Source organism: Hemicordylus capensis, chromosome 5, assembly GCF_027244095.1.
Source record: "Hemicordylus capensis ecotype Gifberg chromosome 5, rHemCap1.1.pri, whole genome shotgun sequence".
Lineage (NCBI taxonomy): Eukaryota > Metazoa > Chordata > Lepidosauria > Squamata > Cordylidae > Hemicordylus > Hemicordylus capensis.
In genome coordinates, this window is record NC_069661.1 from 82,571,098 (window position 1) to 82,584,892 (window position 13,795).

The 13,795-nt window shown below is 44.2% G+C and overlaps 1 long non-coding RNA gene across 1 annotated transcript; it reads left to right on the forward strand.

Moving 5' to 3' along the window:
- Positions 1 to 1,717: 1,717 nt before the first annotated feature.
- Positions 1,718 to 11,785, forward strand: LOC128326204 (uncharacterized). The gene is made up of 2 exons (XR_008307887.1): positions 1,718 to 1,853; positions 11,513 to 11,785. It is a non-coding gene; the product is annotated as an uncharacterized LOC128326204 (long non-coding RNA).
- The last annotated feature ends 2,010 nt before the right edge of the window (positions 11,786 to 13,795 follow it).

Genomic DNA, 13,795 nt, shown 5'->3' on the forward strand with positions numbered 1-13,795 from the left:
ACATTCTTTTTAAATAACCTCTTCTAGTTGGACTAGACTTGTAATAGCAGATCATTATTTCCTTGTTGGCATTTTTCGTATATTTTTTCTGGTTAAGCGAAGTTTCTTCCAGTAACCTTGCAGTCTCCAGCCCTGGTTGCTCAACTGAAGATCCTGAGTTCTGTTGCCCACTTTCCACCAGATGTCCAGGGACTATAGCACCTGGTGTGGTCCTTGTTGACCCGGGCGACGGCCGATCCGGTATAGATTTATTATTAGATTTATTAAAGTTACGTCTACTAGATCTAATTTATTATTAGATTTATTAAAGTTACGTCTCACCATATTGTTGATGGGAGAGGCACTCTTCGTCTGGCTCCCCTGCTGAGACCTGTCCATTATGGTTGGACCTCTGGCATAGCTCTCACCTTCCTCAGAGCACACAAGCCCCACAACCACGCCAAGGTAGTGCCTCACTGGGGGTTGTTTATTATTATTATTATTACATTTATATCCCGCTCTTCCTCCAAGGAGCCCAGAGCGGTGTACTACATACTTAAATTTCTCTTTCACAACAACCCTGTGAAGTAGGTTAGGCTGAGAGAGAAGTGACTGGCCCAGAGTTTCCCAGCTAGTTTCATGGCTGAATGGACCTTCAAAATTTTCTTCTATTACTTTTATCATAGGTTACCAACTAAATTCTTAAATGGTAGCCTATGATTAAATGTTAAATTTACATGTATTTAGGTAGAGCTGGAACTGTGAAGCTACCAAATTTCAATCAAGGAGGCCATTCACACGAGCAGTCCTATGCCAAGGCTTGGGCAGCCCTACCTGGGTAGGACTGGTCGTGTGAAGTGCCAGGATGTAGGCCAAGCCTGGCACTGCCTCCCTGGGTAGCCTGGGAATTTCCCCCAGGTTTTTACCTGGCCACGGGCATGCCCTTTTATCCATATCCAGGGCTGTGTGTATGCTCGGGCTGTAGTAGTGCTTGTAGTGTATGCTCAGACACAGAGCCAGGAGCCCATACCACCCAGCTTGTTGGGAACCAGTGCACTGTGCTTCTCACGATCAGTATAATCGTGATATGGGCAGCCCAGGCAGGCTTAGGCTGGTTGTGAGAATAGCCTCATTGGCTTCTATGTGAGGAGAAAGAAATCAGACACACACACACACACCAAACAGATAAAAGTTGTTTGTTTTTCTTCCCTTTCCTTCAACACCTCAGAGGCATAAGCTAGGGAGACAGCTTTACCTCCAGCTCCATGTGGCTAAGCTTCCTGCTCTGCAACTGCTTACAACTGCCAAGTGGGAGAAGAGCACCAGACGAGGAAGACCAATCAGGCAGATGCTGCTGCTGGGAGAAGATGCCGTGGTTTTTAACCCTTTTCTTTCTCTCCTGCTGTTGGACAGAGTGCTGGTCATGAAAAGTGGAGAGCAGGCAGGAGGAGGCAATTGTGTCGGCATGGTGAGGACTTGGGACAGCCCCTCCAGCACAAAAATAGTTGGAGGCAGGCGCGTAACAACGATCGGGCAAGGGGAGACGGTTGTCTGGGGGCCCCACTGCCTGGAGGGGCACCTCACGTGACTCCCCATTGCCCCCTGCCCAGCCCCAAGGCCCCTCAACCACTTGCCCTCTTCGCCGTCTCTCCTGCTTGTTCTCCTGGCCGGCAATCGAAGCAGCAGACAAGCTGCAAAGAGCTCCTTTTCTCCCGCCTCTCAGCTGATCGGTGGGTGGGCGGGGCTTCCACGGAGGCCTCCGTGTAGGCCGCAGTGAAGCCTGAACTCGAGTAGGGCCCAAGCCAGCCAGGAAGGAGGAGGCAGCCAGAGAGGCCTCCACTGTTCTCTGCAGCAGAAGACCCCCCTGCTGCCAGGTAGAGTGTGAACTCCTTTTTGTGGTTACCTTCCCCACCCCCCCACCCCCGGATATATAGGGATCTGCTTGCCATAGGGCTTTGAAATGGGGGGGGACTGAGAAGTCTCTGAATATTTATTTTTAAACAGCTTGGAAAATTTGCTGGCTTAAAAAAAACTATCTAAAAAGTCCTGTAAGTGGCTTGTTTCATGGCAGAAAATTACAAAAACTTCTGGAAGAAACAGTATTATATTTATTTTATTCATTCATTTATAAATGCACTTATGTTCAAGTTGTTTTGCAACTCAGAAGGTCTGAGTGAGAACTGTGAAGCATGTGTGGTGCTTTTATTTTATTTTATTTTTCTTGTGTGTGAACTGCTCCCCAATAACTTGCAGGGACTTCAGGGTAAATCTGACCAACATGTGAATGCAGCACCTCCATTCCAGAGGAGAGGTGTGTAAAAGGGCTTTAAAAGCCTCCTGTGAAAAATCTCCTGGAATCAAACTTGACTGAATTTGTTCAGAATTCTGAGAAAACAAACATAGGCTCACCCTGCATGGTTGAAAGTCTCCTTTGCTAATCTGCAGCGAGGGGGCCATTTTAATCATTCATCTTTCTAGTGTGTTCTAGGCATTAAAAGTAAAACAAATGTATAGTACTCAATGTATATCACTATATATTGTGACGTGTGCGTGTGTGTATTCAGTGAAATGTATTTCCAGGCAGCATACTTATTTTGGAATATCAGACTTAAATCCTTGGGGGCCTGGGGTGTACGGAGGCCCTGGACTTTGAGTGGGGGGGCCCCATTTTAAAATCTTGTCTCTGGGCCCACTCCAACCTTGCTACGCCCCTGGTTGGAGGGGGTTGAAAATAGTTGCAATTTGGGGGTAAAGACATAATCTGGCATCCCAAGTATCAGGACAGGGACAGGCTGGGGAACAAGTGTCTCTCTCCATAAGAGCATGAAAGAGCATTGTAATAAAATGTCTCTAGACTAGTCTTACTGTTTTTCCTAACAAGAGCATTTTTTTTGCCACTCCTTAAGGTCCTTCACATGACTGTGAAGTGGAGACTTTTTTGGTGAATAATATCCACTATTTCCATTTTCATGGTAACAGATTTCCACTGTTTTCACCATCTGGAACTGGTAACCCTACCTGATATCATCACCAGTGACCTCACACTGGTGCTCCATATCAGTGCAGCTCTTTCTGCCAGTTAATGCTAATTTCACTACACAGCCTATCTATGAAGGGAATATATTGTTCTGGCATGCAGAATAGAGTTGCTCCTGAGAAACACAAAACTCGGCTATTCTTTATTCAAGGGATATAGGGAAAGACAGATGAGGAGGAATGTGATTCATAACATTCCTATTAGGTTTGTTTACCTATACAACTGCTACTCAATTCCTTCAAAATTTCTGCTAAAATATTTCTCATTGGCTGCAACATTACTACTTTAGCAACAAATACTACTTTTTGGAAGCAAGAAGATAAAACTCTGCCAGTAAATTGGGCCTGCTTTTTTGGGAAAGTGCTGGGATTTGTTCTTGACAAAATAGTACAGGTGAGAGTAACAGCCAACCCACCCACTCCACCCCTCCACCTCCACCCCCCGCCCCCGCAAAATGCAAGGAACATGCTTATCTTTTGTTGAGCAGACTTCTTTACAGAGCCCAACTAGGACACCTGTCAACAAGAAAGGCAGCATTTTCTTTATCTCAGCGGGGTTCCCATAGCTTTTGGATTTAAAAGGCTCTAGTAGTTTAGACCATTTTTTCTTTTCTTTTAGGAATTGATGCCTAACAAATAAAGGTACGGATCTTTTATTTCACGCCCTCAGTCAGTCAGCTACAGTCTTCAATTCTGGACTGTTCATGAAGAGTATTGCCATTTTTATTTCTCAGTTTTTGCTTTCTATCTGTTTCTCTTCTCCCTATTCACCTTTCTGAATTCACTATATATTCAGTACTCCACACCCTGATATTTTACTGAGGAATATGACTACCTTCTCCCTCCTGACAATGTGTGAGCACTATTCTCATACATTGTAGTTACTCCATAGTGAAGGAAAGTGTGTGACAAATAGGGCACACTGCACCTACAAGCCACATGGTAAGCCATTTTTTAAGATGGGGATGGAGTTTGTGATATGGTTTGTAGGTCAGCTGTTCAAGGGAAATAACTAAATAACAGTTAAAACTTGCATTAGAACATGCCTAAGCATGGACCTAGCCAGTGTGATTTTCAAAAGGGCATATAAAGTACTAAGCATACTTTATAGATGTGTATGCTCTAAATGGGGGGGGGTATGTTTTAGAGTAGAATAAACACTGGCATTTGAAGCTGCTAAAGATTCCATGCCTGCAATTTCATAGCATATAAGTAAAGTGAAAACCGACAGCTATTTCCACATGATCAGAAGGTCTTGGTGGAAGCAGGCTGAGTGGAAATGGGTTGAGCTTAAAGTAACAGGAAAATATAACCTTTATTAGAACCAAATAATGGCTGAGTCTGTCTAAGGCAGCAACAGCAAGCCATGAAAACATTCCCAGCTTTCTTAGCTCCGCAGGACAGAGCTTGTATGGTGGGACACTTTTCACCAGTATCTGCTTCCCCCAGAAATGCCCTTCACTCTCCAATGGTTTTGAAAGATGCAGGACACTTCCAGGGAAAGCAGAGAGTGGCAAACATCATGCCCCATGTGTGCTTCAGGCAATGGAGTTCTGGAAGTTCTCCACAGCACAGGCCCACTTTTCCAACATGTTGACACTGCTTCAGTCAGAATGTCAGCCATGTTGACAATCCAATGTGCAAGCTCTGGAGCTGCACAGAATAACTGGCTGTTATCCAGAAACTAGGCTGCATCTATTATCACCTCAACCATCAATTCCTGAGGTGGCATAATTTGGAAGCAGCTCCTGAGAAGACAAGGCTCAGACTGGGGAGGAAGCAGGCTTTTGTTTTCTTTCCTAAAGAAGCAAGTGAGCAAGCAAGCAAGCAAATAAATAAATAAGCAAGCAAGCAAGCAAGCAAGAATACAAGGGGGGAGGGCAAAAAGAGAGGGTTTTTTAGAGCTATTCTTTTCTAGGGTTTGATTTCTGGCTGCCTAGGAGTTTGTTTTTGACAAGGCAGTTTCAGTTTCAGTTGTGCCTATAGAGACAGTGGGTCAGGATTAGCTGCAGGTGAGTCACAAAGCTTGTGGGAAGGGCCACATTCCTGAGCTGGTTCAGTTTGGAAGGAACATTTGAAAAAACAAGGCTCAGACCAGGGGAGATTTGCTACTAGGAGCTTTGTGAGCTGACAGGGGTGTAACTATAATAGGGCAAAGGGAGAAAGTTGTCTTGGGGCCCACTGCCTTGGGGGGGGCAGAGGCAAGTCACATGACTGACTCCCCCAGCCACGCACCCGCCTGGGCTTCCTTCAGTTGTATTCATCCTCCGAAACTGATGTGAGTGTTATTAAGACCTGGAGCTACCAGAACAGCATGTCTTTCTCTAGTACCATTAGATGACTTGCATCGTCCACAATTGGTTGGAGTGGGTCCAGAGACAAGATTTCAAAATGCTTTTTGTTACCACTATTCAACCTCATTTAAGATTTCTTTACTTCATGAGCTGAGCTTCAGTGAGGGGCGGGGGGCATTTTGAAATCTTGTCTCTGGACCCACTCCAACGTTGCTACACCCCTGTGTGAGCAGAAGTTTGCTAACAAATATCAAAGGAGATTTGCATTGGGTTTAGTAGGAAATCTATGGGGAGGCACACAGTTGGTCCCCCTTTATCACAAAGGAGACACCCAGCATGAGAAGAAGGTGAGTACTAGGGATGTGCGTAGTATCGTGACGGTGCAGTTCAAAACCGGTAAGGAGTCTCCCTTTAAGAGCTGGGGGAGGGTGCACTTACCCCTCCTGCAACTTTCCCCCTGCGAGTGTCGGGTTTTTTTAACAGCCCATCAGAGTGGCAGCGTACTTCCCTGTGGCCCCGTTGCCTTCATCTTTTGGATATGACCGGAAGTTGCTGATGCGCCTGCACACATGTGCACCTGTGCCGGGGCGTGCAGGTGCGTCAGCAACTTCCTGTGCCAGCACGCGCAGGCATGTCAGTATGCTGCCGCCCTGATGGGCTGTTAAAAAATTTGATGCCGGTGGGGGGAAAGTGGGGGAGGGGTAGGTGCACCCTCCCCCCACTCTTAAAGGGAGATCTCCACCACCTTCAAACCAGCAAAACTGCCAGTTCCGTGCACATCCCTTGCTCTCAGGGAGCAAGTTTGTTCCCTCAAAGCCAAAGTGGCTGACCTGGGAAAGCTCAGAGAGAGATGTGGCTGAAATTCTCAGGGATTAGGAATCCCACTCCCAGGCTGACAGTCCCTCTGCTGTCATGGAGAATGAAAGTCTCAGGGAAGGAGGACATCAGTCTGAGGAACCGGGGAATTCTCCCTTAGAAGGGAACCCTTCCTTGGGTGATACACCCATATCCTCTCGCACAAAAGATACTCTTCTGGGGTCTGGGGCCTCCTACGGTAGTAGTGGGTGATTCAATCATTAGGAGCATAGAGATGGATTTGTGACCCACATGTAGGCTGCAGGTTTGTGACCGATGTAGACTTGCCTGCCTGGTGCAAAGGTTGCAGATTGCACACACAACATCTAGATAGGTTGTCAGGCAGTTCTTCAGAGGAGTTGGATATCATGGTACACATTGGCAACAATGATGTTGGGAAATGCAGTCAAGAGGTCCTGAAACCAAATGTAGGCTACTAGGTAGCCTATTAAAGTCTAGGACCTCTAGTGTAGTGTTCTCTGAAGTGCTGCCTGTTCCGCTTGCAGGGCCAGCTATACAGGCAACACTGAGGGATCCCAATGCATGGATAAGATGGTGGGTGCCAGGAGGAGGTGTTTAGATTTATTAGGCACTGGGATACATTTGGGGGGCAAGCAAAGCCTGTAAAAAAGAGACAGGCTCCACAACCAAGATGGAACCAAACTGGTTAAAATCAAAAAGGTTGCAGAACAGCTTTTAAAATGACACCTGGAGGATTGCTGACACGAACTGGGTGGTATGTCCTTAAGCAAGCAAAATGTCCTAAGGTGCAAGGGTGCAAAACTTTCAAATAAACCAGAAGGGTAGAACTAGGAATAGGGCAGAGAGAAACACATGACAACTGGTCCAAAAGATCAAATGACAGTAAAAAAAAGATAGCACACACCCCAACACCAGTTAAGAGACTCGGTGTATAGGCAAGCTGGAACATTTGGTTGCTAATTAAAACATAGATTTAGATAGAGGTCATAATGGAAACCTAGTGGAATGGTGAGAACCAGTGGGACACTGATATTCCTGGATACAAACTCTACAGAAGGGACAGGGAGGGGAGGATTGAGAGGGGAGTAGTACTGTATGTTAAAGGGATTATTGTTGTTGTTATTATTATTGTTATTATTATAAAGGGTGTGAAAGGGATTATTAAGGAAGATAATGAGATTGCAGAGAAACTGAATGATGTTCTTTGCATCTGTCCTCATGGCAGAGGATACTGAGCATATACCTGCGCCAGAACTGAGCTTCTCATCCTTGGAGGCCTGAGAAGAACTGGGTCAATTTGAGGTGATGAGAGAGGATGTTCTAAACTGTCTTCACCAGCTGGCATCCACCCAAGAGTTCTGGAGGAACTCAAATGTGAAAATGCTGATCTCTTAGCAAAAATATCCCTACAATCAGGCTCTATAACAGGGGACTGGAAAGTAGCTAATATAACTCCCATTTGCAAAAAGGGATACAGGGGATCCAGGAAACTACAAGCCAGTTAAATTGATGGAAAGCAAACTTAAGAACAAAATTGTTAAACATATAGAAGAACAGGCCTTGCTGAAGGGGAATCAGCATGGCTTCTGCAACGCCAAGTTTTGCCTCACTAACCTTCAGAGTTTTTTGAGAGTGTCAACTGGCATGTAGATAAAGGTGATGCTATTGGGATAGTATTAGGGATGTGCAGATTGATTTGGGTTTCTACTGTAACGATACCACAAGGTAACTTGTTGCTCCTTTATCTTATCTGCAACAATTAGACATCCCCAGATATAGGTTGGCTTTTACACAGGCCAGATGTAGATCCCTTCCCTCTGCTGTCCTTGAAGGTCGCTACAGTGTGACTCCTTATGCGGAGTGTCTATGCCCCTGTGGTGATGGGGAAGTTGAAACAATCGAACATGTTTTGCTTTATTGCTCCTTTTATAGGGACTTACATTTAGAACTAATATCTCCACTGTTGGCTCATTTCCCAGGAAATTCGCCTAGCCAACAAGTGGCTTTCCTGCTTGAGGACAGCATACCTGCCATTACTCGGAAAGTGGCAGGCTTTTGTGCAGCAGCTCGAAGAGTGCGCCAGTTTTTAATTAACAGTCCTAGTGCTGCTCTATAACCTTTCAGTTATAATATTGTTGATGTGTTAGACTGTTGACTTGTTTTTTTTTCTTTTTAAATTATGTATATTTTAATTGTATTGGGTTTTTTCCCCTTGTTGTGCTGGTCATAGACTGTAATAAACTTTGAATGAATGAATGATTTGGGTACAAATCAATTTGTACCCAAATCTAGCTGAGTCGGGTGATTTGGAGGCAAAACAAATCACCCCTGTGGTCCATTGGCTAGATTTGGGTACAAATTGAATCACATCTGATTCAATTTGAATCAATTCAAGATTCATATCCCCACTATTAATTCCCTCAGATTCACAGCTTAATTTTTTTTTTAATTCATTACACACCTTCATTTCTTCTATTAATTTTGACTGTCTTTGTGACAGTGCCAACTGTCAACTGTCATGTGCCAACTATACCCCACTCCTACCTGTAAGGCAGTGGGGTACTACTAAGTTTATGTTCTAGGAATTTTTTCAAGTGTTTAGGATCGTTCGTGTCTAATAACCTTTTCTCATCATGAATCCCTATGCAGATTCATTACACACCAAAGAATCTAAACACTTCAAAAATACCTAAAAAATAAACTGAGTACCCTAGTGTGTCTCTGTGTGTAGGGGGGTGTATTTGACACATGGTAGTTGACAGTTGGCACTGTCCAATTAATGTCGAAAGACACAAAGGCATATAATGAATCCTCATAGGGATTCATTTTGAGGCAAAGTTATTAGACACCAAAGAATCTAAACATTTCAATAATCCTAAAAATTAAAATGAGTACCCCACTGACTTGTGGGGGGTGGGGTGTAGTTGGCTCATGGCAGTTGACAGTTGGCTCTATCCAGTGACAGTCAAAATGAACAGAAGAAATGAAAGTGTGCAATGAATCCTCATAGGGATTCATTATGAGGAAAAGTTATTATGCACCAAAGAATCCAAACACTTTAAAAATAATGACTTCACATTGTGCTCCATAACTCCACTTCTACAAGCTTAGGTCTGACCCACCCCCCACCCCCAAGAAAGCTGGAGATCCATTTTAGGGTTGGGATATGGCAACTTTGAATCTCCATTGTTTCTGATGGCAGAAATGTTCAAAGTCAGTAAAAACTTTTAAAAAAAAATCATTAAAAATCAACCAAGAGTTTTATTCTGTTTTTACAGTTTTGATTTTAACTGTTAACTTGTTTTAATTGTTTTTATCTTGTTGTAAACCACCCGGAGTCATTTTGGAAGGGCGATATATACATTGGATAAGTAAGTAATCGACTCTGGGGTGATATGGAGAGGTAGATTTGGATACAAAACAAATCAGGGATGATTTGTTTGGGGCACAAATTGAATAAAAAAAATCGATTTGTGCACATCCCTAGATAGTATACTTGGACTTCCAAAAAGATTTTGACAAGTTTTCCACCAAAGGCTCTTGAGTAAACGAAACAGACATGAGATAAGGGAAGAGGTTCAGCTGTATATTGGTAACTGGTTGAAGGACAGGAAACAGAGTGTAGGAATAAGTGGACAGTTTTCCCAGTGGAGGGAAGTAGGAAGTGGGTTCCCCAAGAATCTGTACTGGGACCAGTGCTCTTTAATTTGTTTATAATATCTAGAAGTTGTTGGAGATGGAGTTCCTGTGAATTGACCCTTTGCACCGACTATCCTAATGAACACTAGGGGTATTGGGAGTGAGGCAGTTAGTGAGTTAGCTAGTGTTAATACTGAGACCACATGCATCCAACACTGTTGTTAGCTAGGAATATCGCACTGCACTACACTTTGAAACATGATTGACTAGGTTGACTTCACTGATTTACATTATTGCTTTAAAGACCAATTTGCCTACATAAAACCGATTGAACGTTATGAGTGTGCCTGCCTTTCTTCCTTCTTGCCCAGACTATACATGGCTATCAGACAAAGAACCTGTGCCACTAGGAAGCAAGAGTGAACAAGCCTTATTCTCACTGCTTTTGTTAGCTCTGGAGCACATATAGAGTGTAAATCAGGCTTGGCTCACAACACTGTGTGAAAGAGGACGCTGGACTAGAAAGGCCTTCAGCCTGATCTGGCAGGGCTGTTCTTATGTACCCCGTTTCCCCGAAAGTAAGACCTACCCCGAAAGTAAGACCTAGCAGTAATTTCTGATGTACCGCTAATTGCCCTAGTGCATTTTTTGGGGCTAAAATTAATATAAGACACTGTCTTATTTTCGGGGAAACACGGTACTTATTTTCTTATATTCAGTATTTAGAAAATTTATAAATTATAAAAAATAGTACCCGTTCGAGTACAGATGCTTGGAGAAGCCCACTGTTGTGTGTGTGTGTCCATCTCTTTATCTCTTGACTACTATGTTTCCTCAGGAGCTTTGCTGAGAAATGGAAAAACTTTTGGTAGTCCAAACATGTAATACTTTTTAGATCACTCTATACACCAAAAGTGAAATAAGACAATCACTTTGGGCCTTTGAGGGCCTTTGTAAGCACTGTCCCCTCCACCACCTCCTCTTCCTTCAGACTTTAACTCCAGCCACCTTTCAGGTGACCAGCCACTCTGCCCCTGCCACTGGCCCCACATCTCCGTGGCAGCACTGATGCCAACCCCCTGTTACTGGTTCCACCCCCACCTCCCACTTTATATGAACATGCACCATCCTTGTCCTGCTTATCACCAGCTGCAGTGGCTGGGATGTGCTGCCAGTGCTGGCTGGTTGCATGGCACACAGTGTGGGGCTAGCATGGCGCATGCCTTGGGCAGTGGTGACTGCCTGGTCTCTTCATTTCTGCACGCTGCTAAGCCACTAGCGGAAGCACTCCCTCTTTCAGCTTTCTGACACTCAAATAACTCCCATGGTCAGGCAGGACTTCCCTTTGAAAAGGGTGGATTCACCACTCTGCCAGACTATTACACTGTACTCACAAGTGTAACACTCATTCACAAGTTCAAGAAATGTATACCTAATGGGTTAAATGTAAACTGTGATTTCTGCTGTTTCCTTTAAAAAGGCGGGGGATCAGGACAGCTGGTTAATTATTTCCACCCACCATGTGACTGATTGATTGATGTGGAGAGTATTTAACTCCAAGGTTAAGTTTTTGTTCATTAGCGAGTGTAGCATGTTCTAGCAGGCACTGTTATGGTGCTGCTCCTAGTGACAAGCTTTTCCAGATATAAGGTTGGTTTGGCTGTATTCTTTTTACACGATTTCATCATGTAATTTGCACAATTGGTGTTTCATCATTATGTTTATAGATGTACAGACGATTGGTACTTCTGATGAAGATGTTTTTGAAACCAACTATCACTTAGGGAGTATGTCAAGGTTCAGGCTTCAAGGTTCCTGTGCAAAGCTTCTAGTTTCAAGGTTCCTGTGCAGAGTGTGTTACCTCGTACTCATGAGGATTGATTTTCAGCAAATCGGCACCATCAGCATCTTATCAGCTATTTTACACGATCAGCATTCCAGTGACTGTTGTAGTATGGATGCCTGTGGGAGTTTGTTGTTATATGTGGAGTATTGCTTTACCCTGCATTGTGTCTCTGCATTTTTTGCCTTGCCTATTGCTCACGGGTTTTGTGTTATATTTCTTGCCCTTTCTTTCCATGCCTGTAAAGAGTTCATCCTCTGCTACTTTTCTGTCCTGGCTTTGCTTCATACCATCTGGATTTCCAAGGATTAGGGTATGGGGCAAACTGGCAGGTATACAGTGATGGTTCCAGGCTCCACACAGATGCTATCTCTATGGCTATTCCCGAGCGCTGTAGGGCAGAGGATCAGCAGTACAATCTTTATCCCTGCCAGAGAGGCATCTGGACATGCACCAAGAAAGGAAGAGTGAAGAACCAGCTGCCATCATGACTCCAGTCAAGAAAAAGATTGCCAAGCAGTCTACCTATCCTTACTTTAGAATATGAGGTGGGTCTCACAATCCATGAGACCCACTTTCGCTGAAACTGCGGGGAGAGCGGGCTAAGCCCGCTCTCCCCGCAGATGACCGGGCAGGGAGCGGATCGGCCACCCACACAGTTGCCAGCTCCATAATGGAGTCGGCAGGGGCTGGGGGGAGCGGGGGCCATGTGGCCCCCGGAAGCCCCAGTATGCCCTGCATAAGTGTGCAGGGCATACTGGGGAGACCCCCGGAGCTGGGAGGTGGCTTTTCGCCTCCCGGTTGGGGGTCTACTCATGAGTAGCTGCAGTGCGGAGCCACACAGCGGCTACTCATGAGCAGATAGCCTGGGTTTGCGGAGCGCTCGCTCCACAAACCCAGGCTAAGGGGTGGGCTACTTGAGCGGGTTAGCCGCTTAAGAACCACCAGGTTCGCTTGCAAACCCAGTGGTTCTTACGATTAACAAAAATCGGGCTAGGCTCTCCTAGCTTGATTTTTGTTAATCGTGAGAATAGCCCCTATGTCTGATTTCATATATGATTCTAAATCATTATAGGTCAATGCCTACTTCACAGTATATGGACAGCTGAGAAAAGAGATGAGCAGAATGATAACAAATCTCTGTTATTAATAGAAGGAAGGAGAAAGAGAGGGTGGAAATTGGTATCAAAAAAGTCTGCATGGTTAACTGATTCTATATCAGTCCCTGAAGTCAATTCAGAGGTTCAGTCATAAAACCCTGATTGTTACCCATCCCATTGCTGTCCAGTAAATTAAATTTTCTTCTCTGAACTGAGCTTCATAGCTTGTCCTTTAATCATTCTGCATAACTTTGGAAGTGATTTATCTTGCGAGTTGCTAGGGTTGATCCAGCTGCCATTACTATATGAGTGCATATGGGCACAGTCGTGGGACTTTTACCAGACTAAAGATGCAAAAAGGGAATTGGTTTCACTTTCAAGGTTAAACTTCCTTATGCAAGATGAACAATGAAATATTCGCTGTAGAAGATATTCTTAGGGAAACAAAGGTAAAGGTCCCTATGTTCTGTATAATGAACATGGAGAAATTAAATTTCATTAGCTGTAAATAAAATAAACAGACTTCTTTTAATGTATGCATTTTGCAACAAATGTGCTATGTTATAAACCACAGCTGCAAACTGCTCTCTCCCAGTCTGCAATTCCTTAGTGGAATGAAGATTTAGGACATCGGGTGGGGTTAAACTGACATGTGACTGATGAGGTGGAAGTGTGATTGTGAGGGCCATTGAACACCGTGAATTTTCACCATATATCATAATTACAGAAACACCTGTGCTGGATAACTTTGTGCTGATCCGCAGAAAATATTCATACTGTGTTCATGTTCAGTGGATAGCAAGAATTTAATCGTATACCCCTGGCAAAGAGAACACCAAACAGAGTAGTTTGAGTAGTTTAAAGGGTTCCCTAGAACCTTTGTTTTCCCATAGCATACACATAGTTCTTATAAAGACAATCCATTTTCTTCAAAGAGACTTCTTCACTTCACCTAGAGCAATATGAAAGGTCTATGAAAGGAAACTGAGGGACCTTGCAGAGCCAGCCCAAGATATGCCACTGCTGAGGCAACTTTCTTGTCCCCTTGCCCCTTGGTGCTATTCTGC